This window comes from Schistocerca americana, chromosome X, assembly GCF_021461395.2.
Source record: "Schistocerca americana isolate TAMUIC-IGC-003095 chromosome X, iqSchAmer2.1, whole genome shotgun sequence".
Classification (NCBI taxonomy): Eukaryota; Metazoa; Arthropoda; class Insecta; order Orthoptera; family Acrididae; genus Schistocerca; species Schistocerca americana.
In genome coordinates, this window is record NC_060130.1 from 670,990,658 (window position 1) to 671,015,903 (window position 25,246).

The window sequence follows — 25,246 nt, forward strand, 5'->3', positions numbered from 1 at the left end:
CCGTCCACAATACGAGCACGAAGAGTCTCTACATTTGGTACCGGGGTTGCGTAGACAAGAGCTTTCAAATGCCCCCATAAATGAAAGTAAAGAGGATTGAGGTCAGGAGAGCGTGGAGGCCATGGAATTGGTCCGCCTCTACCAATCCATCGGTCACCGAATCTGTTGTTGAGAAGCGTACGAACACTTCGACAGAAATGTGCAGGAGCTCCATCGTGCATGAACCACATGTTGTGTCGTACTTGTAAAGGCACATGTTCTAGCAGCACAGGTAGAGTATCCCGTATGAAATCATGATAACGTGCTCCATTGAGCGTGGGTGGAAGAACATGGGGCCCAATCAAGACATCACCAACAATGCCTGCCCAAACGTTCATATAAAATCTGTGTTGATGTCGTGATAGCACAATTGCGTGCTGATTCTCGTCAGCCCACACATGTTGATTGTGAAAATTTACAATTTGATCACGTTGGAATGAAGCCTCATCCGTAAAGAGAACATTTGCACTGAAATGAGGATTGACACATTGTTGGATGAACCATTCGCAGAAGTGTACCCGTGGAGGGCAATCAGCTGCTGATAGTGCCTGCACACGCTGTACATGGTACGGAAACAACTGGTTCTCCCGTAGCACTCTCCATGTAGTGACGTGGTCAACGTTACCTTGTACAGCAGCAACTTCTCTGACGCTGACATTAGGGTTATCGTCAACTGCACGAAGAATTGCCTCGTCCATTGCAGGTGTCTTCGTCGTTCTAGGTCTTCCCCAGTCGCGAGTCATAGGCTGGAATGTTCCGTGCTCCCTAAGACACCGATCAATTGCTTCGAACGTCTTCCTGTCGGGACACCTCCGTTCTGGAAATCTGTCTCGATACAAACGTACCGCGCCAAGGCTATTGCCCCGTGATAATCCATACATCAAATGGGCATCTGCCAACTCTGCATTTGTAAACATTGCACTGACTGCAAAACAACGTTCGTGATGAACACTAACCTGTTGATGCTACGTACTGATGTACTTGATGCTAGTACTGTAGAGCAATGAGTCGCATGTCAACACAAGCACCGAAGTCGACATTACCTTCCTTCAATTGGGCCAACTGGCGGTAAATCGAGGAAGTACAGTACATACTGAGGAAACTAAAATGAGCTCTAACATGGAAATTAAGCGTTTCCAGTCACATGTCCACATAACATCTTTTCTTTATTTGTGTGTGAGGAATGTTTCCTGAAAGTTTGGCCGTACCTTTTTGTAACACCCTGTATAGACGAATGGGGAACGTTCTAGTGATATGCGGGCCACAACTGCGACTTTAGGAGAGGGCTGACTGTTAAGTCCCAGCGCCTACGAACTAGCGTCTCGAAGACAACGAAGCTGGTCGGATGTTCGAATGCTGCTGTCTTGAGTATCTATGGAAAGTTGGTGAAGGATGGCGAAGACGACAAGGTGTTGGACGTTGACTTACAGAACACGTAGATAGGAGGCTTTCCCGTTGTGTAAAGCATGAGAGGCGGTGATCTGTACAGATGTAACGATAGAATATAGTGTTAGTGAAAGCACAAATGTTTCGTAACACAACTTTCCGCACACAATCTTGAAAATATTGGTCCGCAGCGGACGACCCCTACGTGATACCAGACAAGAAGATCATGCAAGAGTTCCGAATATGGTGTTATACAAGAATTCTGAGTATTAGATGGATAGATCGTATAACTAATGAGGAGGTACTGAATCGAACTTGGGAGAAAAAGAAACTCATGGAAACTTGAGTAAAATAAGAGATTAGTTGATAGACATGTCCTGACGCATCATGAGATCGTCAAGTTGGTAGTGGAGGGAAGTGATACGGATATAAATTGTAGAGAGAGGCCAAAGCTTCATTACAGGAAAAGATCAAATGGATGTAGTTGCAATAGTTGCGCAGAGATATATAGGCTTGCGCAGAAGAGACTGGCGTGGAGAGCTGCGTCAAATTAGTCTCCGGACTGAGGGCCATAACAACAACAGCTCACATATACGAGGGTCGTTCAATAAGTAATGTTACACATTTTTGGCCAATTTTGGTTAAAATTGCGGAATTTCTTGTCGGATATCATGGAATATTCCCTCTTCAGCCCTTATACTTTCATGAGGTTCTAGTATGAGGTGGCGCCATACATAGCCTTCAGAATGACGTCTGTAACAGAGGTGCCTTCCAGGTAGAGAGCTGTCACTGAGTATCTATTGACGGAAAACAAGAGTATCGCAGATATTCATAGGTGCTTGCAGAATGTCTACGGAGACCTGGTAGTGAACGAAAGTACGGTGAGTCCTTGGGCGAGGCTTCTGTCATCATCGCAGAACGGTCTCATTAAACTGTCCGATCTCCGTGGAGAGGCTCCACACCACCTCTCCTCCGAAAAAACGTTCAAAGCCGCTCTCTCAGCCCATAAAGCCATGGCGACGGTCTTCTGGGACACTGAAGAGGTTGTTCTGTTCGATGTCCTCGCTGGTGGTGCAACGAACAGCTCGAAAATCGATTACGCTACCCTCAGGAAATCGAAGAAACGACTTCAATGTCTTCTTCGCTACAAAAATGCAAACGAACTTCTCTTTCTCTATGACATCGTAAGACTTGACACAAGTCTGTGCATCCGAGCGGAGCTCATAAAACTTCGCTGGACTGTTCTTTCTCATCCACCCTAGCACCTTCCGAGTTCCATCTGCTTGTCCTATTGAAAGGTGCACTTCACAGGAACCAGTACGTGAATGATAGGGAGGCTATTGATGCAGAAAGACGTTTGCTCCGACCAGTAGAATGGTACCATGGGGACATACAGGCCCTGCGATTAAGATGGAGTAAGTCCGTCGCATTTAACGGAGGTTACGTTGAAAAATAGAGTTTTGTAGAGAAAAAGAGAGGGGAATAATAGAGTGTATTGGAATCTCGAATAAAACCAACTTGCTTTCAGAAGTAAATGTGTTTCACTGAATTTCTAAAAATAGTTTTTCTTGTTATGTGTAACACTTTTCTTGCACGACCCACAACTAAAGTTCGATTTCAATCTTTCTAGCGCTCTTTTCCTGGGAAGATGAATCATTCACAGCTCGCACGAACCTTATATTTTGATTTTTTAGTTACGTCCCTCATTTCTATTTTATTAGATCAAAGATGGGGAGGAGTGTTACAAAAGTGTCCCAGTGAGACACATCCTGACATTTACGGTACCCGCCAAAATAGTCACATGGTTGTCACGTATTACCACCCTAAGAATTATCATGGCAAAGTGTTTGAACGCTACACACACAAACACACACACACACACACACACACACACACACACACATACACACACACACACACACACACACACACACACACACACACACAAGTCGCGTAAAAGGGCTTCAAAAAGTGTGAGACCGATTTTAAAGTTCGATGGGTACGTCGTTGTGCCATTATTGTTCTGCTGATTTCCAGATAACTAATTAAAATGCAGGCAGACTATGAATGGAGAAGTAAAAATGTCATTAACACAGTATGGGCACTGTTTAGCAAGTGTAAATATTTATTTTTGCAGTTACTAAATTGGTATGTGTGCAACGACAGACTGAAACGTGAGTTCCATCAGTAATTTACTAATTTCTGAGCACCACCACGCTACTGTTCAGAGTTTGTCCACGAGATCAGTTGTGTACTACCTTTTTAAGTACATGAAGTCATGAAGAACTTTTCACGTTCCTATAAGTGCCACACGAAAAATTTCAAACACAATTTGGTAGGTACCGGCACGCCGCATGTCCGCCAAGTGTTGCCTCAGTGAGCCCGTATAAGCAACTGACCATGACCTCTCATCTGCCGCTCTAAAACTTATAAAAAGCGTTTATTGCTCATACTACTGCTGAAGCTATACGTATTACATAACACACACTTATGCGCTGATAACTCAATCATGGCCCAATATGACAGTTTCATTGCTTTGCGTAGACAAGCGTTGTATAGTGTTTCTCGTTTGTCAGGGGTGGACATTTCAATCAATAAAAAATTCATAAAAAGCAACGCTACCGCAAGTGTCATACATCGTAAAGGGATAAAACTTCAGCAGATTTTATGTTGTTGTATTACTTTTTAGTTGAGGTGCTTAATTTGTGATTTATTTGCGTAGAACTGTAATGAATCGCTCAAAATTATCGTATTTCGTTATTAAGTATCTAATTGTGACTAACGCTTAAGTTACTGGTTTTCAAATTATTTTATACTTATTGAGTTTTATAATCATCAGAGCCAATACCTGAACTCATTGCCGGCCGGAGTGGCCGAGCGGTTCTAGGCGCTACAGTCTGGAACCGCGCGACCGCTAAGGTTGCAGGTTCGAATCCTGCCTCGGGCATGGATGTGTGTGATGTCCTTAGGTTGGTTAGGTTTAAGTAGTTATAAGTTCTAGGGGACTTATGACCTCAGAAGTTAAGTCCCATAGTGCTCACAGTGTTTTAATAAAAGATCTTATTCTGATATTCGATGGTGTTCTTTAAGCTTTATTAGTGATTACTTTGTTTGCTATGATCGTTTAATGCGTTTTGAATTTATTAATTTTTAAAGTTAAAAGGTACATCAACGTCTTCGATCGTCAGTAGCAAAGGACCTATTGCAAGTACAGTATGGATCTTTCAAAGTGAATTCTCGTCTGCTTTTTCTCTTTCATCTGATGCCACAGTCTGTTATGTACCTTCATTTATACTGGTATTACTCGTGCGGCAGTCGCCAAATAATTTTCCGCTTTCGAGTTTACGCCATAGCCGCTCTTTTGTGACACACGTCGCTTGCAATGGCCACACGCTCAGAGACAACCAGACCTTTGACCATTTAGTTTCCTTGCTGCCCCCCTGACAGCCGCGTATTATTTCGCGATCGGTACAGCCCGCCAACAGCAGGGGCACAGGTGTCGACTGCTCTGATGTGACAGCTCCAACGCGCTACCTTCTGGCCGCCTGTCGGAACGTGCGCGCACTGCGCCGTCTATCCGTTCGCTTTAGCCGCGCCTGTGTGTCATTTCACACCTCTTTTCCGCGAAATTCATTTGCAAAAAGCGATAAAGTTTCACCGAACAATTTATAAAATCTTTGTTTTAGAGAGTATGTCCGACGAGACGTGAATATCTCGTAATCTATACTGCAGAGCAACTATCCATGAAGCCGGAACGTGTCACGCGTTGCAGGTTGCCTATCTGATGGACTTGGAGGGGCAGAAAAACTTTGATTTTCAATATTTCACTCACTTATTGACCATTTAAAATTTAAATGCTGTCATAATCTACTCATTAAGAGGTAGAATCGTACGTTAAAACTTTAACACAATAAGACAAGTATTACAGTTAGAAACTGTGTATTTGTCTTGAGGCATCGTAATTGACGGTGCACAGATATCCGAATTTTATTCATCCAGTATTTTGGAGTGAAAGCACTAAGCCACTCCCAAAAGACATTACGTATAATTTAAAACCTTAGCGAAACTTTTCTCTCCCACAAAATAATGAAAGGAATAATGTTTGTCATTTACGACATTTTCGCCGTTCATGCAGGAAAAGTTTACCATCAGACATGACGTTTTAATTTAATAACTTCTTTACTACCGACTCTATTCGGAACTCGGTTTGCAGACAGTATCCAAATATACCACTGAATATACCTGTCAAGTTATGTAATTGTACGACTCATAGTTCAGGAGATATGACGTCATAAACGTTGGAATGCATGAGAAACGTGTTTGTGTTGAAAATGGAGCGCAAATAGCCAGACAGTGTTCATCTAGTGTTTCATAATGAGAGCACTAAGCGACTTCCAAAAAACTTAAAACATAATTTCAAGCTTGTTCTAAACTTTTTCTAGCTTACATGCTTAACGTCAAGCATTTAACACATGAACTCATTTGAAAATTAATCAGCCGTTTGGAGCGGTTTTATGCGTAGGAGTTCGATTCCTTAAAGAATCGAAGGTTTACTGGTATTATAGAAACGATAGGTTTTTTAAGACATAGGAAGCAGAAGAGCGCGGAGTTCATATGGCTAATACTTTTAATTTGTTTATCTACTGACATGCAGATGCAACAATCGCTGTTTGTTTGGAATAAGGTATGTTCATGCGTGACAGCTCTTGAAAAAGTTGCTAGTGGTATAACAATTGTTTATTTTACCAAATTTTTCGCTAGAAACACGAACAAGCGTAGGTTTGTTTATCTACTGACATGCAAATGCAACAATCGCTGTTTATTTGGAATGAGGTATGTTCATGCTCGACAGATCTTGAAAAAGTTGATAGTGGTAGAATAATAGTTTATGCTTGTAGTGAAACTTATTGCAAAATCGTATGAGGTGAATTTCGCGTCTCTTTTAAAGCCAAGCCAGCCCTCGTTTGAGAATGTCTGACGCAGTGTGTGGGCCCTCATAGTTAACTGACTATTTTCCAAAATATTTCACTAGAAACACCAACAAGCGTAGGTTTTCTGCGCCATAAAACGACGCTAAAAAAAGAATACTGTTTCATCCGAGGTAAACATTATTGGTTTGGCACATTGGTATATAAAAAAATTATGAGTATTTAAAACACAGAGAACTGTTTCCTGCCTTATGTCCTTATGCCCTTCTCGGCTCTTTGTACGATAAGTCAAAGCATTTGTAAAATATTATGAATGTGCACATAAGTGTATCATTCTGCAGCCACCTTGCATGAACATTGCCTAAACTACCTTTCTACAGAAAAGAAACTGTATTGTTGTTGTTTGCTCCAAAGTACATTGGGAAACGTTATATTTTAGCGGTAAATTGTTATTTTTGATATTTCTCTTAGCCAGCTTTTGCTTTTATCTGTTTTATTACTAGTGCACCACAGGGAGCGATACTGAGCCCGCTCTTGTTCTCGTCAAATGTAACTAATCTGTATCTTATATCCAAGTAGCTGAAATATTTATCTTTCGTGACGATTAAGTACTGTGACCAACCCTAATGGAGAATCGTCAACACTTGAAAATGTAAATAACATCTTCTAGAAAATTATCAACAAGTTGTCTTAAATATGGACCGTCGTTGGACTTTGGACAAAACGCAGTACCTGCAATTTGATGCTGCGCAAGGCGTGACAACACCTTAAAATAATGTATGAGGGATAATGAAAAAATTAAAAAAAATATTCTAAATTCTTAAATGTTTAAATTAATAAGAATCTGAATTAGAAGTCACATGCCACAGTCTTACTTTACGGATAGTAGCTGATTTGGAAAATAAAACTCTCAAGAATCTGACTTATTTTTCTTATTGTGTTCTAAGCTTAGGGTTTAACTTCCCTTTGACTATGAAGTCATTAGAGACGAAAACTTAGCTCAGATGGAGCTGTGTCTACTGTCGATGGAACCATCCCGGTATTCTCCTTAATTTAGAAAAAGCACGAGATACGTGTATGTTGGTAGTCAGACGTGGAACTAAACCCGCTCCTTGTAAATGCTCGTACAGACTTCTAATCTCTACTCCATCTTGCTTGCTGTGTTGGTTGAAAACTACGTTACCTTTGTCCTAGCGATTTACATCCCAGTTTCCAGATGATCTACATAACACATTCTTACGGAATTAACGTACTTGTATATGGTACATGCGGCGTTTCTCTTCGGTTCTTGAGTTTATTCTTTTAGGAAAGTCAAATGCTGGAGCGGTACTCAAGTTTGGGTAGCCTGCGCAAACTGTAAGCAGTCTATAAATTGCAGTTGTTTCAAAGAAAACGCCTTTTTTTGCGTGCTGCACATCGAAATTTTTAATTTTATTTATGCACCCAGACGCATTTCGCCTTTTTTACAAGGCATGTTCAGTGGGTGTCCTGAAAAATTACATGATTTGTCCATTTTTTTTGCTTAGAGGCAATGAATTGGAAGTCACCTGTAAGTACCTTTCCATTTCATAAAAAACGTTAAGGAACTGTTTTTAAATCTATAATCTAGATGTGAAACCATAACCTGTGTGTAAAAATGGACGAATCATGTAATATTTCAGGACACCCACTGAAGATGCCTTGTAAAAAAGGCGAAACGCGTCTGGGTGCATAAATAAAAATAAAAATTTCGATGTGCAGCACGCAAAAAAAGGCGTTTTCTTTGAAACAACTTCAATTTACATACACCTGCTGCGAAAATGGCCACTACAAGAAACGTGTTGTATGCAGTCTCCTTAACTCTTTGACTACCATCGGGACATATGTGTCTCGCGATAGTTCATCAGAGAACTGCTGCATATTATTGCTATGTGTAAATTTCCCACTGGTATAGGGAAACCTACTAATGGTTGCCAGAATTCAGATAATTACAGATTGCACCTGTAGGTTGTGCTGTCCTCGAGTTTCATTTTAACCTTCGTCTCCGTATTGTCACATCGAATTAGTTCGCACTTGCAGCTAGGCAACCCAATTACCAGATTTGCAAAGCGGGCTGCTTTTGCGCCCTCCCGGACACATCGTTTCAAAGACTTGCGCCCACGGATTGCTGCTTGCCACATCACAAATGAAGCCGATACTGAGCAGCTTTAGCGTGAGTTACAAACCTGTAGAGATGCTCCGTCCACTGATGTGTGTCTTTCTTCAGCGTTTCTCGTAGTTTTTACTCAGCCGTCTTCTGAAACTCTGGCAGTACTTACGAATAATCCTGTTGTACTTTTAATGTTCCCACATGACATTTTCAGCAAATATCTGGAACAGTATCCATCGCACGGTAGTTTGAACACAGTTTCTGAACATCACTAGCGTAACAAGCTTCATGGACCCCTTGTGGTGAAACGGAGCAATTGTGACCGACTTGTAACATAAAAAAAGTGTTTCTTCTGATCCCCTCTAAAGACTATAAATTTTTAAACCATGCACTCACTATTCTATAACATATTAAATACACGAACAAAAGATGTTCAGCTGAATTATAATTTTTGTACGAAGCAAATCAATTTCAGTGAACGGCAACATTTTCACGATTTCGTATATACGTATAAAAGGGTAGATTAAAAAGATTATATTCGAAAGACGTCCAGTCAAGAATCGGCCTACCAATGAGGAAAAATTGCCGTGAGCACTGAGGCAATCATCCAACCGATGCACCAGGTAGAATATACGCGTTTCATGAAACAACGTGCCCTGCTGCATGAAGTCCTAGCAGCCTGCTGCACATCCACGTCCGACAGAAATCGTCGATCCTGCAAGGCTTTCTTTAAGGGACCGAAGGCATGATAATCGCATGGGGAGGGATCAGGATTATAGGGCGGGTGATCGAGTAGCTCTCACTTGAGTTGGCATAGTTTCTGCGTTACATTTGCGACATGGGGACGTGCATTATCATGAAGCGGCAGCGCTCCTTGTCGCGCTTGGTTTTCGACAGACATTCTGCCCAATACTCATTCTTCATTCTCTGGTGGATGTCTACTGGTGTTTGTCCTTCGGCAGCAAGGAAAGGATAATAGCACCTTAGTCGTATTTGGACGCATTTGTCAAGAACGTCTCCATGGTTCACATTTAGTGTACACACGTCGGAAAGACACAAATGTCACACTAATCCCTTGCCTACATGTCAGTACCTATATGCCCGCATCGGAATAGCGCTACGCTGCATATGCGCTACACCAACCTCCTCAAACGGAAAATTTTTGATCGCCTCTTGTATTTTCTCCATCATCGCAATTTCGGCTTTAGCGGACACAATATACATAACTGTAGTCGGTCGGCGAAAACGTAGTCATTTAAAAACTTTTGGATGGCTGTGGTTCCTTCTCTGCAGTGACAGTTTCTTCCCTTCAGCATTTCTGTTCATCTCCGACTATGAAGAATATCCCACTTTACTGATCATATTTTTTTAAAAGAAGGATATTCTCACTGGTCCCCTCATTTTATTACCTGAGATCTTGTCTTCAAAAATGATTTGTAAGAAAGTATCACGTTTAATTAAAGTGTCCAATGAGTTTCTCTTTGCATCGGGCTATTGATCCCCAATAAAGGAAAAAAAATCATTAAAAGCAATTTCTGTTTCTTTGGTGTTATACTGCTCGCCTAAATACGAGGGTTGTCCAGAAAGTAAGTTCCGATCGGTCGCTAAATGGAAACCACAGCGAAAATCAGAAACATTTTATTTGCAAGAGATAGCTACACTTTCCAGATACTTCTCTACATAGTCGCCGCTCCGACTTAGACATTTGTCGGAGCGTTATACCAAATTTCCAACACCATCGTCATAGAAGGCAGCCGCCTGTGCTTTCCAATAATTCTCTACTTTGGGCTATAGTGCGTATCCTGCGCCCAAGTGTTGTCTTCATATCCAGCGTTTCATGTGAACAAAGATGATACTCAGGACGAGCCAATTAGGGCTGTGTTGTGGGTGATCGAACACTTCCCATCGAAAAGGCTAGAGGAGCGTCTTCACTGCCCCTGCAGAGTGCGGCTAAGAATTGCCATGATGAAGGAAGTGCGTGGCAGTTGTGTTAGGTGGGCTGCATTCATTAAGGCGAAGCCTCTCAGCGGGCCCTCCTACTTGGCTGGAGACATTGTTGTTCTAGGCACCTTTAGTCGCTCACAGTGCGCTCACAACCGAAAAGAGCGTCTTGATGCGATCGACGCTCATATTAGAGACGCTATGCAACACATCTGTGCAAAGCTTCATCGTGTTTTCACTGTGGTGTCCATTTCGCGACCGATCGGAACTTGCTTTCTGGACAAGCCTCGTATCTACACCTGCATACTCACGTGACAACTTGAAAAACTGAAAAACAGTTTTTGTTGAAAATAATGTTGCATATGATGAACAAATTGTGTCATGTCCCACTAAGTTCCAACAGAAGTTTCTATTAATATCAAAAATCAGAACTCTGCATTGAGTCAGGTATAACAGTTCATGTCCGAATGCGGAGCTTGTTTGTACGTTTACCAAATTTATGCCACACTCACGAAAACTTAACTACCGGTAGGGTTGCGAATGACTTAGTGTTGCTATCATAAAAGCCCTAAATGAGGGAGCAGTCTACGGACGTGACGAGTGGAGAATAGTGATAGCAGTAAATCGTTGAAGAGGCTCTAGTGACTTTGGAGTGGGACTTTGACGCAAAGGTAGATAGCAGTCCACCTAGTGGCCTTGTCTAGGACAAAATCATTCAACTGGACGAAGGCTGAAAAGTGACAGATGTGGTCGAAGAGTCTGGGCTGCCGGACATCTTCGTTTCAGGAGCTCTGTTAGCCTAAACGAACGAACGTTGTCTGCGGGTATTTTACCAGACGATGACCGTTAGTTTGTCCTGCAGGTAAAATTCAACGTACACTAAACCAGAAAATCACAGGCTCAGGAGCCCTAACCAGTCTACATAGCGTTTTACTGGTGTAAGAGTACTGCACAGGGGTAGTATGTTAACCCAAACATCCCCAAGCTGTGTTTCGGAAACGCCAACCCATCTGAGTTGCTGTTTATACTGATGGACTTAAGGCAACATGAAGCAATCCATGCTATGGAACGGAAAACGAAATTGATCCAAACAGCGAATCTCGATCATCTGCTGATAGGTGATAAGAGGGCGAGCTCAAAAGTAATGCCTCCAAACTTTCAATGTGAAAATACTTAAATCTTTTTAAATAAAACAAACATTATTCACATTCTAAGTCTTTATTGTTCATATCAACATATTTATTTCGAACATAATCACCATGGCGACGAAAATATTTCTCCACACGAGAGACCAGTTTGTTGATACTGTCACTGTAGAATGCTAGACATAGTTGACGGAGTTAATGTGGCGCCGTTGCCATCGATACCACCGCAGTCGATTGACAATAGTGGTCGCGCGGGACAACGTCGCAGTCAATCATGCGTGCCCGCTCAGCCTGACCCACTGGCTGCCGATAAAAGCGACATCTGCGGACTGGGTATAGGACAGCCAGAGCTAGTTCGCCACGAGCTGGTGAACAGATTACAGTGTCGTGGTATTCCTACTGTGTTACTGGTGCTGACGTCTGTTGTTGTGTAGACTGGTCAGTGTTTACTGACTATACTTCTGGTCTGGTGTTCAAATGTTCAAATGTGTGTGTAATCTTATGGACTTAACTGCTAAGGTCATCAGTCCCTAAGCTTACACACTACTTAACCTAAATTACTCTAAGGACAAACACACACACCCATGCCCGAGGGAGGACTCAAACCTCCGCTGGGACCAGCCGCATAGTCCATGACTGCAGCACCTTAGACCGCTCGGCTAATCCCGCACGGCTCTGGTTTGCTGAAAGATGCGTACATATACCTTTACAGACTATTTGTTCATATTAATTATTTGCTCTTGTCCGGATACTTACGGCGACATTTTGCTGCTCCACTACTTATGTCCACAAGTCTTCCCATGTGGCATGTCCACTAAGGCATGCGACAGCGACAACAGCCACAAACTCACCTCAACCTCACCTCTGCTTGCACCATCCATCATCCATCGAAGGTGTTCTTTAACTTTCGGAAACAGATGAAAACCGGATGTGGCCGAGTCGGACTGTATAGAGGATGACCGATGCCAGTGAACCCAAGACGTCGGATTGTTGCAGATGTCACAGCGCTCGTGTGAGGTCTGTCACTGTCATGCTGTACGATAGGGTGCTCCGCATGTGGACGAACTCTTCGAATTCATGCTTTCAGTTTTCCGAGGGTTTCGCAGTACGTTGTAGAGTTTACGGTGGTGCCTTTAGGAACGAATTCCAAATGCACCGCAACTTGAACAACCCAGGACATTATCAACATGACTTTGCCTGTTGATGGCATGGTCTTGAACTTCTCTGGCGTCGGTGATCCTTTGTGGTGGAGCTCGATTGATGCTCTCTTGTTTTCTGTGGAAAAATGGTGAACCCATCTTTCGTCGCCTGTCACAGTGTTGTTGAGGAAAACATGATCCGCACACTCAAAAAGCAAATGTTTCATGTCAAGAGTGAGCACTCGAGGCACCCACCGTGCACATAGTTTTCTGTATCGCAGTGTAGTGGCCTCTACACGCTCCCGTGATATACTACTGTTACCTGAGAGCTGTGTATGTGTTATCCGAAGATTTTCTCTGATGAAGTTATCAACCAAATTCTGATGAGTCTCGTCGGTTGCCGTACGCGGTCGTCCACTCCATGCTCTGTCACATACATTGAGGTTACCACCAGCGTTTCATACGCCACGAGCACTAACAACCGGATGTCGGACATTACTGGTGCCGTTACAATCATCATCGTACACAGATTTCATTTTTCTATGGATTTAGATTGGAGTCACCTTTTGTGCGATTAGAAATTTGATTGTAACATGTTGTTTCTCAAGCACCGATATAGTTACGTTACACGACGCCATGTAACAAGCTTCAGTTCCGCGTCCTCTAGTGGCAGAACGAAGCGGGAAAGACGACCGAGTAATATGCATGATATGCAATACCTCAACCGCTACTGAGAACAATAAAAAATTCGGAGGCATTAATTTTCAGCATTCTAACGTACAATTCTCTCTGAAAGTAATCTGTATAGTGGAGCAAGAATTTTCGTCTGTGGAGCCATGATGTGGAGTGGAGGAATCATGAAGGCCTTTGTCACAAGCGTCTAATTCACGTCTAATTCACTGAAGGACGCCCTACCAGCGATCCGCTGCTCGTTTATACTCTCTACCAACGTCCAGAAGAAGAAAGCGGGCCGCGCGGAGTGGCCGCGCTGTTTGAGGCGCCATGTCACGGATTGTGAGGCCCCTCCCACCGGTGGTTCGAGTCCTCCTCGGGCATGGGTATGTGTGTGTTCTGAGCATATGTTAGTTTAAGTAGTGTATAGGGACCGATGACCTCTGCAGTTTGGCCCCTTAGGAATTCACACACATTTGAAGAAAGCGACTCTCCTCAGTCACTGCTGGGGTCACCTTGCAGCCCCGACAACTGTTTTATGCCCCCCCCCCCCCCCCCTCAGCCTGTTACCAGTGCACCACTTCTCTCGGAAATAATAAAACCACAACGTTATATTGCATTAAGACCCGTGACTTAGTAGCTTCTGCTCACAGAGCTATGCAGTACTTAGACTAAAATCTTGCAAATGACATTGCGTTTATGAAAATATTAAGAGGTGTTTGTGATGACAGGAACTGTGTGTTGTATCCGCCTGGTAGTCGTTTCCTCCGCACACCAGGCAAGCCATGCGGGCAACGTCCCAGACCGGATGAGGTGGGTAAACAGCTTTCAGCTACACCGTGATATTTCCTTATATGGCCTGGGCTATTTATGACGGAATTACACGTCGTCTCCCCAGCGTCTGGGGGCGCCAACCTCGCCGACAGGCAGTGTGCCTGTCGCAGCAGAGTGCTATCGGCAGAGCACTATTTTGTTACGCAACATCACGTGCAGTCGCATCACCATTCCGATATCCACAAGCGCCCGACTACTTAGGCCACCGCCGGACCGTGCTATTGAGTTACGCCCTACGGCTTAAGTCGACAGTAGCGGCAGTTCCGTCCGGCAGCGTCAGCAGATCAGTCCCAGCACTACAAGTTGGCGCTACCAACAGTTTTATCTCACCGCTACAGCCGGGCAGATCTAGCCCAGTTCGCCGAGGTCTGCACCAGCACCACGTAGGCCGTCATATGCTGACAGTAACAGCCCAGTAACGTCCCAGATCTTCACGCTGCCGCCTACCACGACTGTAGAGCTCGAAATGTAGGAATACCTCAGACAGCGCCACAGGACAGATATTTCTGTTCCATGTAGTTGTTTGGATATTAATCCAAGGACATTATTTCTGAGTTTTGGTTCTGTAAATAAAGTTATTCTATTAAAGTGCCTCGATCACTTCTTAGTACGAGGATATTTAACTATCCACGTGCTACTGTAGTAGACGGCTCTTGCATTGTAGTATATGAGATAGTTGTATGTATTTTCGTTATTTTTTAGTTTTATGAAAAAAATGCACTATTCTTCTCACGTATCTGATATACTTTGTGGTTTGTTGTAAAGAAATCGGTCCAATAATTCGCATAGCACCAGTTACATACCACACTCCTGTTTGTACATTATGAAAGGCTTTGGTTGCAACTTATGAGGATTTTCAGAACTGAGATGTCGACGTTTTTCTAGCTCACATATTTTTTAGTTTTATGAAAAAAATGCACTATTCTTCTCACGTATCTGATATACTTTGTGGTTTGTTGTAAAGAAATCGGTCCAATAATTCGCATAGCACCAGTTACATACCACACTCCTGTTTGTACATTATGAAAGGCTTTGGTTGCAACTTATGAGGATTTTCAGAACTGAGATGTCGACGTTTTTCTAGCTCACATAAATGTCACCCTGTTTCATCAGAAAAAAAAGCGTTTTAGGATCAACCTCTTCATCGTGCGTAGACTGCAGTAGCCAGTTGCGTTACTGACGTCGAATAGCATTGTCTGAATTAGGCAGACGTTGCACTACCGTCATCTTGGATCGTTTCACTTTGGTTTTCGTAGAACTATGGCAGAAGATGCTATACACTAGGCCGAAACACTAAATAGCGCAACGATTTCCTCGGCATGTGGCAGGTTTGAGAAACTCGGCATAGCGTTTATAGCCATGAAATATTAATCTCAGTTTAGTTACAGAAATGCCATAATTTTCTTACAGGATTCTATCTATTAATCTTATAGTTCAAGGAAAGGAACGCTTCATGCTGTTAAGTTGCGTAGAATATATTTTGTTTAAAATAGAATATTCCGTTTTAAAACTATGGTTGTTTTACAGGTGTCTGGGGCAGTTTCGAGTCAACTAATCGTACTGAAACTCGTTTAGTTTGGTGAGTATTAAGATCTAAATTTGTCACATTTTTGTAGAGTATTAAATTCAATTTCCTCTTTTTGTAATAAATGTTTGTTTTCTTCGATTTCCAAAAGTAAATATCCATGTCGTGTGATTATTTGTATAAAACCTTTCGAGTATATATTCAAATGTTATGGAGTGTCGAATCGTAACGCCACCATTAATTAAATCATCTATGATTAAGTGTTAATTTTTACTAGCAGTAAAAGTCTAATTTATTAATAATTTCGTCAGTTTTAATAAATACAGTAAAATTATTTAATTAACATGTAACGCTTGGTTGATAGCCAGCTTTCTAATTAGAAGGAAGGTCAGCGTTGGCCGTAATATTGATGGTTTATTGATAGCAAAATCGATTTTCAATCACATAGTGATCTTCTTCAGTGATGTGGTGTACAAATTAAACTCATAGGCACTGTTATCAAGATATTATCAGTAACCAAAGCTAAGTATCGATCACAATGCACGAGTTATTGTGATCGTTTCTTAGCTTTGGTTACTGATAATAACTTGGTACCAGTGCCTATGAGTTTAATTTATACATCACAGCACTGAAGAAGTATGTGATTGAAAATCGATTTTGCTATCAACAAACCATCAATATTACGGCCAACGCTGACCTCCTTCTAATTTCACGTGTATGGTCGTTGTGCACACAGCACTCCATGGAGTCGCCAATCAATAAGCTTCCTTATTGTCAAACCGAGCGAGGAGGAACAGCGGTGTTGAAATCGCCTGTTAGCCATCAGGGTCTACGAATACGAAGGTTCTGTAAATCATTTCAAATGTCAGAATGCTTCGCTTGAATAGACCACGACCGATTGCCTTGCCTAGCGGTGTCCGTTCCGAGCTTGTAAAAGAACATGGGACGTTTACGCTTTGTCGGAGCTGAGTTCTTTCGAAACGGAGTACGAGCTCGGGTTATGGAGGAATAGAGATGGAACTCGGCCTTTCCTGTCAAAAGAACTACACGCTGAGCTATTCTTTCTTAAATGCTTTCGGTCCCTACAGGTATTTCTCAGTCTGAACTGTTAACTATAGCTTTGAAGAATAGTTACGTTTCCTGCGTACCGTAAATTTTTTACCATAGTCTCAGTATTGGAAGATCTTCGAGCTGACAGTAAATCAAAACAGTGGCTTTTTATAGGACTTTTCTTTTTGATGGTCTGATACGAAATAGACTACGTTGGGATCCTACTGTCATTCTCAAGTGTCCACAGCCGCCTTCTGCTGCGCTGTCGACTAGATGCGCGTATTGCTTTGGTCACAATGTACTTAAATCTAGATCAATAGATTTGCAAGAAAAACAATAGCATCCTGGCAGGTGTAGAATTATCGTTTCTGGTGTGTACTGCGTATGGTTAGATTAAAATGGTAGCATAGAAAGCACGATACTGTCGTAAACTGCAATATCCGGCCATACCTGACGAATGATGTTCTCAGATATCATTGTGTATTACGTTTGCCCAACCGGCTCGGAATTACGAAACCTGGATATACGTCCAACCACAGCGATTATTTTCGTACTGCCTATTTATCGGCCGTTGCACAGGTTTAGGTAATCGTAAACTGGTGATAAACTCGTAACTCTTGATAAGGGGGCTAGCTGGTTTTGTCCATCTTCGGATTGGTATAGAATCTTCTTGGAGGCTATTCCCAAGGGACATTTAAAGAATGTCTTTTACGCTAGGCCTATACACTCATAATCCAAAACATTATGACCACTGCCCATCGTGGCGTTGGATGCCATCTGGTGGCGTTGCGGGCACGTGACCCGGTAACAAAAGTACGTAAGCGGAGTAGACACGGACCTGGGATCACACTAGCTAAGATGTGGGCTGCAAATGGTAAAATTCGTTGATATAAAAGACTCTGAAAAACGGTATCTTGTTATTTCACAGAGCCTGTTGACGTCTACTGTTCGTGAGCATCTACGGAAAGAGGTAGGACAGAGGAACTACTATTAGGCGGTAAGTGGTTGGACGTCCACGACTCTTCGCAGAACATGCGGTTCGGAGGCTTGTCTGCTCTGTGGAGTAAGTGGATGGTGATCTATGGCACCTCTGTCGAAGGAGCACAATGCTGGGGCACGCACAAGTCTTTTGGAGCACACCGTTCATCGTACAATGTTGAACATGGAGTAGTGTTGCAGACCACCCCCTACGTGTTCACAAGTTGACCCTACGACATCGTCAGTTACGACTGCAGTGGGCACAGGACCATGGGGATTCGACCGTCTATCAATAGAAACATGTCGGCTCTTCGGATTAATCACATTTTTGCATCACTACTGTAGGTCGATCGCCGTCTCCTCAAACGCCGTCATCGTTGTGACAGGCGGTTCGAAACGTGCCGTGCGCCAGGGACGTATCCTGTTGGGAGCAGTGTTATGCTTGGGAGACATTCTCCTGTGCTGTTGTAGTAATCGAAAACACGATGACAGCTGCGAACCGCTTGCATCCCTTCATGCTTGAAGTCTTCCCCAACGGCGATGTCATCTTTCCCCAGTGAAACTGACCGTGTCTTGGAGCCAGACCTGTGCTACCGTGGTTTGATCAGTATTATAATCAACTCACGTTGATGTTTCGGCAACCAAATTCGCCTGATGTAAGTCCTATGGAATCCATCTGGGTCGCCATCTGGCGTCATCAACGCGTACGCAAGTCAGCAGCCCGTTATTTATGCGAATTACATGACCTGTGCGTAGACATCTAATCCCACATACCTCCAAAAACCTACCAACAAACTGTCGGTTCCCTGATACGCAGAACAAGTGATATATTTAGTTCCAAAGACGTACAAAGAAGCTATTAAGCAGGTGCTCATAATATTTTGGTTCAGAAGTGTATTTTGGCTCTTAATCGTAGAAGCAGGCTCACTTGAAATTTGTCCATTACAGTGCCTTCTACCACAAATGGAGAAAAATGGTTTGAGTACACCGTACGTATTTTTTGGCGTAGAATCCGAATACTCATTAAAATAGGAGCTCTCATTTGAAAAGACAAAGTTGACGGCGCCCACGCAGGAGGGGTGTTAGGAAGTGGCCAGTTGCAGCACGGACGCATGTCCCCTTTACCAATGTTAACTTTTCATCTAGAACATGTTTTCAGCCGTCTCCAATTAAAACAAACACCCTGTGAATGTAACTGCACTGCATGAGCCAATTTGTTAAATTTTGAGGTTTTGTCATATAATTCTGCTCATATGAAATTTCAAACGCTTGTTTGCGACATTGTCGGCTATTACTCGCTCTGTAACCAAGCTGACTAAAGCTTGCCTTTATACTGGCACACGATGTGGAAGTAGCACTCTCGAATTCGGACCATCATTACCACCATCATCATGACATCATTTATTGCAAAAAATAGACCATTTAAGCCATCGGCAGAAGACAGAATTACACAAATACGTAAACGTGGAACATAACGAAATGATAGACACATCCAATCCATGAATCATGAGTAAATAGAACTGTAACATCACAAATATTGATTACATATGTTTGCTCATTTACTTCTGTCTCTGGCAGCCTCAGTGCCTGGCTATTGGATCTTTTTCCAGACTCACTAAAATTCTGTCTTTCCACCTCGTTCGCAGACGAACTCTTGAACGTCTACCACTTGGTTGATGTACTAAAAATTTGTTAGGGAGACTACCCTGAGTTCGGAGAAAATATCCTGCCCACTGTAGTCTTCTTTTTGCAGTCACTCTCCCAATATCAGCTCTCTTAAACCACCAATACAGATCCCATTTTCCAGTTTCTGTGTTGAATACCGGATCATAAATTTTCTTTAAAATCTTCCTCTCAAATCTACATAATTTTAATACGAGAATAAATTTGTATCGCTAGAATTCCATCAGCAAGGGTTTGCGAAGTGGTGTCGCGAATGTCCTGACCTCTAGAATATTAGTCGAAGTGCAGAATTAGCTACCAAATCTCTCCGCTTTCACTCTATTTATGGCCACTCATCCGCCAGATAGAACAGACTGTCTCGTTCGCACGGTACGGCAGCTGTTTAAGATTTCCAGCCACGCACATTGTGGAATTTGTTAGTATTTCAGAATCCCTCAGTACACCAACGAAGTGCCTGGACAGATCACACAGTCTTCACAGTCGAAATCGTTTGTGGACTACCCATTCCAGTCATGTGAGATTTGAGTGTATACTGACACTAGAAATGTGCAGTGGGGGTAATGCGTAAGCGTTGAATACGCAGAAAAAATATTTGGCACTGGGGGTACAATGGGAATGGGTTCCACGAGAACTGCCTGAGAACCTAACGTAACCTGAGCTCGACAGTGGGTAGGCCGGTCCATCTCTATCCTGGTCCACATTCACTATATCGATAATCTGACGGTACAGCCGCCTCGTGGTTCGTTACGGAAAATGGTTGGGGATTCTGTTCCTGCAAACCGTTGGCGAAGAGGGATCCTCTTCAAGTGGCCCGACCCTTTAATAGTGGGATTCTTCCAAGCTTTTGCCTAGGAAACTGTGTGGAACTTATAGTGGGTACCTATATAACTGACTGTCCGCAGCTAGTGGTCTTGCGGTAGCTTGGCTCTGAGCACTATGGGACTTAACATCTTAGGTCATCAGTCCCTTAGAACTGAGAACTACTTAAACCTAACTAACCTAAGGACATCACACACATCCATGCCCGAGGCAGGATTCGAACCTGCGACCGTAGCAGTCCCGCGGTTCCGGACTGCAGCACCTAGAACCGCACGGCCACCGCGGCCGGCCTTGCGGTAGCGTTCTCGCTTCCAGCGCTCGGTGTCCCGGGTTCGATTCCCGGCGTGGTCAGGGATTTTCTCTGCCTCGAGATAACTGGGTGTTGTTGTGTCGTCTTCATCATTATCATTCATCCCCATTACGGCCGGAGGAGGGCAATGGCACACCACCTCCGCAAGGCCCTTGCCTAGTATGGCGGTGCGGGTATGCCGCATCGTCCCCTACGGTCCTCGGAGTATGGGACCTCACCGCACACATATAAGTGACTATCAACAGGCTATTTGGCCACCAGCAGGTAAAAGGATCTGTGTAACTACGAAGTGTTCAGTTTCTAGGTAAAGTTCGGAACGAAAGAAGTTCTTCAGAAAATGAAAAAGCTCTACCTGTGCCATGTTTCACTAAGTCCTTTCTTATATCGTCGACAAAAACAAAAATACGACATAGCACACTAGGTGTACTCATTACACACATCCTACAGTAAGCAGATACACCTAAAAGATAACACACGTACATCACTAAGGAAAGGCTAATTAGCACAAAGAAGGAAAGAAATTACTACTAGGCGGCTGAGTATGACGACCAACTCCTCCAGTCCCCGCCCCCAAGCGGTTACCAACAAATCGTGCCCACAGCAGTCAACTCGTCGTTGAATTTTCTTCTTTCAGTACTGACAATGTACACGATGAACTTAGTTTTTCGTGACGTATTGTGTACAATATTTATGTCTCTATTAAGCATTTACAATGGCTGTGTGAGATTTATTTGAGAATGGCCAGGACGAGAAGGTCCAACTGGCCTTGGACGTATAAACAACTGGAGCGACATTTCATTATCTGAATAACTACTCTGTGTTTACTCTGCTACTCATGTCTGTATACTAGGATGATAAAAATGAGAATATGTTTGAAACTTATAACTTTCATATTCACAATTCACTCACGGTTCGGTGGCGCAGGGTGCCGCAAGGCTAAATTACTGGACTCGCGAACAGCCGATTTCAAACGACAATGTGATCACCATGATTTAGCTTTATTAATCATTTGGTCGTATTAGCTAGTTAACAATTATTCAAAGCTTTTATTCGGAAGTTTCTGACTTTACAGGGTATTTCAAAAATGGGGGACATAATTTCAGGTATTCCCCATACGTAGACCAAAAAAAAGGTTCTATTTACTGGAAAGTTTTTTTTTTTCAAGTAGTTTCCTTGACAGAAGATATTAATAGCACAGTTAATTCCGAGGCGAGGGGTACGTTGGGTGTTGTGTTTGGCGTTCGTCATGCACCAAATCATGAGCTGCCAGAAGTGGATTTCATGTACGGTAAGGTGGACATTTATGCTGCACTGGGGTAACCACAGCGATGTCCAGATCGGTAGGCATTTGAGTGTTTCTGTAGTCGTCTATGCCCTCACAGGAAGTTTACATACTCTGGTTTGGAGAGGCTGTGACCAAGGTCTACACCAGACGAACAGGAGGATCTCTCGCTGGTACTGAGATCGAATGTTCCCTGATCGACAGATTGCTATACCTAACTCAATTGCTTAGACTCCATGCTCTCCTGATTTGAGCCATACCTATTTGTATTTGTGAGGTCATTTAAAATAGTAAGTGTCTTCGTCTCCGGTGCCTGACATGGAATCCCTTAGGAATCGAACTGTGATAGTTTGTGTGTAAATACGCAATATTCCTATTATTTTGGATCGTCTTCGCACTATCATGTAACGTAGATGTGAGGCCTGTGTTTAAATAGTAAGTGAATGTTTTGAGCTTCTTATATAAAGACCAGCGGGAAGAAAAATGATCCTGTGAGTATCACTGTTTTGCAGTCCTTAACTCCGAAAACAAGGGTTTCAGGGCACATATGGTAATTAACTTTTTTATTGACTACATGTGGGGAATACATACTCGACATTATGCCCTCTATTTTTGAAACCACGTGGATATGGCTTAAGTTACGCGTTAAGATTGTGATTTCGGATAGAGGGACGAAAGGAAGAATTTGATGGAATACCATCATAGCGAGGATATGAGGCAGTCTTTTCACTCGATTATGCTGGCGTTGGAGTAAATTCCGGTTTCATAGTATACAAACCTCTAACGATGCGGAGAGACATACGGGTCTATTCGAAAAGGAGGAGGAGATTTCAATCATTTATTGCTTCCAAACCACAAAATGTTCAAACACAATTCCAGGTTCCTGCAGAGAGAAAAGTTCAAATTTGTATGCATTCAATGTGAGCACCATGTGTTACACGACAAATATCAAAACAGTGTCTCCGTACTTGCTACACGAAGCAGCTGGTATGTCGTTATCAAATTCATTGCTTCCACAGTGCGATGTCGCAGACTTTCAAGAGTGTCAAGCATAGGAGGGGATAAAAACACAGATAAAAGTGACAAAGTGGTAGGTCTGGAGAGACCTGGGAGGCTACCGGCGATTAAGTTTATCTTCTGCCCCTCCTCTTCCAATCCAACGTTCTGCGATCGGACGTGCTTAGAGAAATGAGGCGGGGCATCACCTCGCATAAAGATGGGGTCATCCGAATCATCTTCAAGTTGAGGAAAGAACCAGTTTTGAAGTATGTCTATATAGGTTAGTCCTGTCACAGTTTTTTCCGTGAAGAAGAAAGTGCGGCCGTGATTGGAAAGTCTACCCGGACTGTTCAAATTTTAAACTTTTGTCTGTCCAGAAACTTTGGATTTATGGTGCTACCTTTTGTAATTTGGAACATATTGTTGTGTTGGCAGAAGAGCCAACACCGTGTTACTAGAGGAGGCCGAAATGCACGCGTTTTAGCTCACGCAGGCTGGCGTGAGGAGGAAACAACTATACTGACGTGAGGACTGGAAAATGACAAGGAATTAGAATTCAGAAAGCGGACGTAGCTAGTTGGATACTTAACTTTAATCCATTAATGATGAACGTCGCTCTTGATGGTACATGATTCACAATATCAATATCAATAGTAACTGAATATGACGCCTTGCTAGGTCGTAGCAAATGACGTAGCTGAAGGCTATGCTAAACTGTCGTCTCGGCAAATGAAAGCAAATGTAGACAGTGAACCATCGCTAGCAAAGTCGGCTGTACAACTGGGGGCGATTGCTAGGTTGTCTCTCTAGACTAGACCTGCCGTGTGGCGGCGCTCGGCCTGCAATCACAGATAGTGGTGACACGCGGGTCCGACGTATACTAACGGACCGCGGCACCTAGCAAGTGTGGTGTCTGGCGGTGACACCACACATATAAATGTTTAAAATCTGTTCCTTCTTTTTGAATATCCCTGTATTTAATACTACCGCTGAGAGCAGTTTCACTGTACTCAGTCGTAAGTTGCACAAGAGCAAAAGTACATTATTTGCGAGTCATGTCACAACAAGCAATACTGAGTGGCCATTTTTAAAGTTCACTGTCAGCAGATGCTCTGCCACGCGCAGCCGCCTGCGTGCAGTTTATCCGCTAGGCTCCATCCCGCAGAGACACACGGCTCTTCCACGATATCAACAATCAGCGGGGGTAAAAATATCTCATACGTCTTCGTAGCTGCAGGCTGGGAAACAACGACACAAAACGAGAAACTTAGACAGATGACGCTCACACCTAATATGCTAATGCAGGCGGTACGATAGCGTGAGCCAAAGCCGAAACCATAATGAATAACTCCACGCCATATCAGACTTGGAGGGCAGCAATAAGTTTATTGACTAATCAATTCGGTAAACATTTCATGATGTTAGCTCTGTTCACGTTGTACACTCTTCCATGTCTAAAAACTTGCATCACCATCAAGTATTCACCAGTAGTAAATTAAATGCAGTTCACATATGGCCTACAGGAAGAAAATAAAGTGAAGGGTGTTTCAAAAAGATTCATCCGATTTCACAGGACCATATCCTCTTCATCAATGAAAAAGGGAACTTGAGGTAATTTTCAACTTACAGAATTACAAAAAGTTTTGCTTGAAATTTCTCAAAATTTGAGATAGGAAGGGTCGATTTGTATTTGCTTTGGAGAAAATTTTAATAGCCACGATCGCAATCAGTTCTATTTATTCCAGACGGCCGGTATCAGCCGTTAAGATTGTCATCATATGATCTTCAAAATCATATTGTTCTTATACGTCCTGTTCCATTACGACTGTATCTCACATGATATGTTGACATAGTGGAGAGTGTGTAGCACATCCCACACACTTCTCTTAAAAATAAAAACACGTTTGTAAAAAATAAAACTGAACAGTTAAAAAGCACCTTGTGTGACTAAGGACGTCCTCACAGATAACATTCCACTGATGCTTGTTAGATTTCGGACTGAGTAACAGTGCACATTTGTGCACACGTTTACATTTGCGTGAAGATTTAAGTGCACCATGGATCCACATTCCTTAAAGCACCCAGTTCAGGACTATTCCTTATACGATTGGCTGGAGGCTGTTGCGACGTGTACAGTCTCTGCCACAAGAAGATTACTCTGCGCGATTTATGTTCTGCCAGTGGTTCTTGCAGAAGTGTGCTACAAATCCCAATTTTCCTTCTTTGTGTTATTCACAGAGGAAGTACAGTGCACACGAGGTGGCATTACAATCTTCCACAAACCGTGTTAATCGTCTGTCTCTATCCTTACTTTCAAAAGAATCATCCGCTTTTACAAGGGTATATTTTTTACACGCGTGCACACACAGCCTTGAGATAGCTTTTACA

The 25,246-nt window shown here is 42.9% G+C and overlaps 1 protein-coding gene across 5 annotated transcripts in view; it reads left to right on the forward strand.

Annotated features, from left to right (window-relative positions):
* The window catches only part of LOC124555769 (cAMP-regulated phosphoprotein 21), a 989,726-nt gene that overhangs the window by 106,931 nt on the left and 857,549 nt on the right, over window positions 1–25,246 (forward strand). For all 5 annotated transcript variants that reach the window (XM_047129817.1, XM_047129815.1, XM_047129818.1 and 2 more), the window contains exon 2: window positions 15,740–15,791. The gene's annotated coding sequence lies outside the window, so the exon portion shown is untranslated. The remainder of the gene's footprint in view (window positions 1–15,739; window positions 15,792–25,246) is intronic.